This window comes from Vigna unguiculata, unplaced genomic scaffold (genome assembly GCF_037176805.1).
Source record: "Vigna unguiculata cultivar grain cowpea cultivar isolate G323 ecotype 2 unplaced genomic scaffold, ASM3717680v1 ptg000334l, whole genome shotgun sequence".
NCBI classification, from domain to species: domain Eukaryota; kingdom Viridiplantae; phylum Streptophyta; class Magnoliopsida; order Fabales; family Fabaceae; genus Vigna; species Vigna unguiculata.
The window spans coordinates 5,001-10,000 of NW_028196969.1; positions in this window are offsets into that span (position 1 = coordinate 5,001).

Sequence of the window (5,000 nt, forward strand, 5' to 3'; positions counted from 1 at the left end):
TGCTTCGGAACAAAACAATTCGAATTAGGCTCGGTCAACTGGAATGTGTATTATCGATATAGGGGATCTTTCAAGTGAGAAGATCCATCGACCTGAGACGAAGAGAAAGAAAGGTCTATCTATTTTTTTTTTTAGTTATTCAGTTAAACCAATGATTCGTTATTGGAGCAGCTAGCAACAACTATCTCATCTGGGAAAAGCCATCTTTTTCTCAACAATGTCTTTGTCATTTGATCCAATAGCGCTTCGTTAGATAGGAACAGATTTGATAAATATTGATAACTCTCAGATAGAGTATTAGAAGGGAAAAATCCTTTAGATGATGAACTATTGATTCTAAGCCATCTCTGGCAATGAATCAACAATTCAAAATGCTTTTCTTGCGTATTCTTGATAAACCAGTGTTTATATATAGATGTAGGAAGATTTGTTTGGGAAGTAAGAAGTTCCCTTGACATCTCTTCATCTGTAAAGAATTGTCGATGTGAAAACACAGAGACAAAAGGCTGATCTTTGAATAGGAAAAAGAGTGGATCCACGGGGTCCCAAATGAATTGGCTTATTCGAAAAAAGCCCTGTTCTTTGGAAGATCTATCTCGTGTCTGGTACTGCATGGTTCCACCCTGCAAGAACTCTGAATCATTCTCTTGAAGCTCATCCTCTTCATCATAAATGATCCGCTTGTCCCGAAATGACCTGGCCCAATAGGGAAATCCCAAATTATTGGGCCTTTCAATACAATCAAATAGAAAGCCCCAAGGGCGCCATATTCTAGGAGCCCAAACGATGTGATTGAAAAAATCCTCCTCTATCTGTTGCGGGTCGAGGACTCCTCCCCCTTCTTCAAACTCCGATTCATATTTTTCATAGAGAAATCTCTGATCAACGATAGAATAAGATCCATTTTGAATCCTATTTAAGGGATTCCTTGGTTCGGACCGAAGAAGCAATGTCACTCGATCCTTATCAAATTGACTGCAATCTTTTTCTGTACGTGAGGATCCCACCAGAGCGCCTTCTACTTCTAATAGGCCATGAACTAGATCATAATTCTTCTCAACGAGTCCATAAGATGTGATCCCATTTTTTTCATCAGGTCCGGGTAGAGACCAAAGGTCTTGAGCGACCGATCCGGCAGAACAACTCAAAAGGTAAAGAAGTATCGTTAATTTCTTCATACTCGTTCCAAGTTCGAAGTACCATTTGTACAAATAAGAATCCCCCCCGTCACATGATTTCTTCTTCATATAGATAGATATAGGATCTATGGAGCAATTACTTAGAAGTACATTTTGTGAAACAGCCCTTCCTATCTGATAGAAAAGGATCCCATGATCCTGAACCGATCTTACCTGAGATCGGAAATCCCAAGTTTGTCTATGAAGAACAGAACTAATTATATTAGTGTCTATGATGGATTTTTTTTGTATAATACTAATCGATAGGGCCTCATTGTTAAGTGCTACAAGATCTCGTACATTTGAACCCATCGTCGTGGACCCGAATCCATTAGTATGGGACATTTTCTTTTCCAAGTGAAATCCCCTAGTATATGAAAGAGTGAAAAAGTGTTTTCGTTGTTGTGGAATAAGAAGCCTTCGTATCTTAATGCATGTATTGAATTTATTCGGAGCTATTAGAGCTGGATCTACTTTTTGGGGAATATGAGTCGAAGCAATAACAAGAATATTTCTAGTGGAACATCTTTCACAATCCCTGGAGAGATAGTTCACTAAAAGACCGAGGGATAAGTAATTCGACTCAGTCACATCCAGATCATGAATGTTAGGAATCCATATTATGCAAGGAGACATTGCTTTTGCTAATTCGAAGTGAAAGGTGATATAAAATCGGTCTATTTCTGGCATCATATCCATAGTTAGCGTATTCATCATAGTTAGAAGCTCCAGCTCCATATCAAGGTCACGGTCGATATCGTCACTATCGTCACTATCATCAATATCGTCACTATCATCAATATCGTCACTATCATCAATATAGTCACTATTATCAATAAGAAAACCCTTAGGCTTGTTATCCAGGAACTTGTTCAGAAATACTGTAATGAAAGGAACATAGGAGTTTGTCGCTAGGTATTTGACCAAATAGGATCGTCCAGTTCCTATAGAACCTATCACTAAAATACCCCTACTAGGGGGAGGTAGGGCTAAGCGGAGCGAAAAGGGTTTTCCATGAGATGGGAAATGCAAACTATTAGCCCCCCACAAGGTGTGTGAATAAGTAATTGTCTGATAATTAGCAAGGAATATACGTCTTTCTACTAAACAGGATGTATTGAATTCATAAATCATTAGATACTTTTTTTGAATGTCAACTAAGTATCGTAAGTAAATTGCTCCCGGTTGTTCACTTATTTGATAACCAGAGTTATTCTTTGATAAAAGATCACTATGAGTAAGACTCAATAGAATTTGATCAATCCTTTTTTCTGTTGTTAAGGTAGAAAACTGAACCAAGAATTCTTTTTCTTTATCATCAATCGAATCAGTGTTCGAGACCCAGGATTCTATTTGATCATCAATCCAATCACCATTCACGTTTTTTATTTTTCTTATCAAGGAATAGATTGCTTTACTTGGATGACTTAGATGTCTCGTATTTCTCGAAAAAGCGATTCGATTGATGGGATTTGGTATAATACTTATGAGATCGATGAGATTCCAATATTTATTCTTAGAACGTATGGATTTGACCCCATAAGCGGGACCACCACCCCATAGCATGTTGCTACCAAAAGCAAAACTCCGTATTTCTTCTAGAGAATCTCCTAATTGTTCCAGAGCAACTAGAAAGATATTCTTTAACCAGAAAGAATTCAGTTCAGATGTAGGATACCTATCCAGAAGTTTTCGCAACTCAATCATGTATGATGGAATCATCAAAGATTTTACCTTTTCGAACTCTGTCTGTAACTCACTATAGACTCGAGAAACAAAGAGAAGATGTGTACGAACGAGATATCCAGCAACAAGGAGAAGGAAAAGGATTGAATAGAAGAACTCCTGAACATTTAGCGATCTCAGATGTGTCGATATCAATAGTAACTCATTATTTCGATGAGTCATTTCTTCGGACAGAAGAAGATTATGGAAACAATTACCCGGAATCTCACTTATCAGATTCCATTGTGGAAGACACAATGGAATCTGACGAATTCGCCATAATATATCTGACCCATGCATAATATCATGAAAAATGGATACAAATTTTTGGCTGCTACTTAGTATCGGCAATAGGTCTGAAAAAGTATCTAAAAATATGAAATTTAGATATTTGTACCCCGTCGAGGTAAGGAACCATGGTATATATGTTTGGAATAGATTCCATTTTGAGAGAGTTGAAAAAACACTATCTTGTTGAAAGGTTCTATACATCTGACCTTTCTCAAGGCATTTTTGTAGACAAGAACTCCGTTTTTTCCTTTTTTCGGATGGTAAATATTTCTCAGAACATGGAGTGTGAATCCAACCCATGTTTGAATTGAAATTGAGATACTGATACAAGTTCTTCCCTTCTGAATCAGGTATATTCATATCTGAAAGAGGTTGACAATAAGTTTTTTCAAAATGGACTATTTGTCCCTCTGTTAGAGGTGTTCCAGAAATGTCTGCGATCGAGTAAATAGCTCCACGAACGAATGGATCGTATCGAATTGGAAAATGGAAAGATTTGTAGAAGTTATACCCTTCGTCGCCACTTTGCGGAAAATCGTTAGGTATCAATATGTTAGATACCTGTAACTCGATTGGTGAAATAGTATCTCTCTTCAAAAAAGCATGTTTTTTTTGACCATCGCAAAAAGAAAAGATTTTGTTGCGAATGAACAAGATTTTGAGGAATTGTCCATACGTAAAATCATAATTATTGATACGGGCCTTTTCCACATAAAAAGGGAATCTTTTGTTACAATAGAAGCAGAAGTGATATTGATTATTCAAGAATCGAAGTCGATTTGCTTTATAAAAATAGTATATCAATGAACTTCTATGAAATGGTTTCACGGGATTCAGCCAATTGTCTGGATCGTGGGATATCATTGAGAAATAGGAATCTGTGTTATCAAAAGATTTCCTGCGATTCTTTCTAGTATGGAATGAGTCAATCATCCACTTTGGTATCTTATTGAACAAAAATGGTGATATTGTTCCTCCATTGATCAAGAATTTCGATTTTTGGGAAGTATCTTGGTCATCCAATAATAAGGGTTTCCTTTTTTTCAAATGAAAGATTTGAAGACCTATTGATTCTAATAACTGATTACAGAGTGGATCATTCGGACCTTTCAATTCATAGATGTGGATCTCGGACCTATGAATGGGGATACCCCCAAAACTCACAAATAAAAAAGAAGGAAGTGAGTTAGACAAAAAGAGAAGAAACTTGGGCAAAAAAAGAAGTAACTTGGACAAAAATAAACAAAGTGACTTAGACAAATCTTTTTTGTCGATAACCTCAGACCAATCAATCGAATATTGATTAATATGTAATCGATCGAACACTACTTGAAAACGGCTATTCTGCTCAGAAATGAAATAGTCCAAATGTTCCTGGAAATTCTTGCTCCCATTGGACCATTTGTATCTATATACATTAGGATCCCAATTCATAGATCTCTCCGTTCGAGAAATCAAAATAAGAGGATCGAACCACTTCTTCTGACTCTTTTTCAAATTTGATAAATGTTGGTTGATCGTGTATTTCATTCTAGTTCGATGATTCAGAGTATCATTTCCTATTTGATACCTTTGAATTCCATATTCGAAGTTGCAATTGAATCGATTCAATACATTTCTTATGTAACCATGGGTGCTATATTGGATTTGAATCAGATTTCGGATCAATCTATATTGATTGACTGCCTCCATTATGTTGTTGCTAGCAAATACAACTATTTTAGGTTTTGGATCTTCCACATTATTTCCGCAAGAGGTCTGGACCCATTTTTTTATGATCCTTCGATAAAAAGATTCATTCTCTTC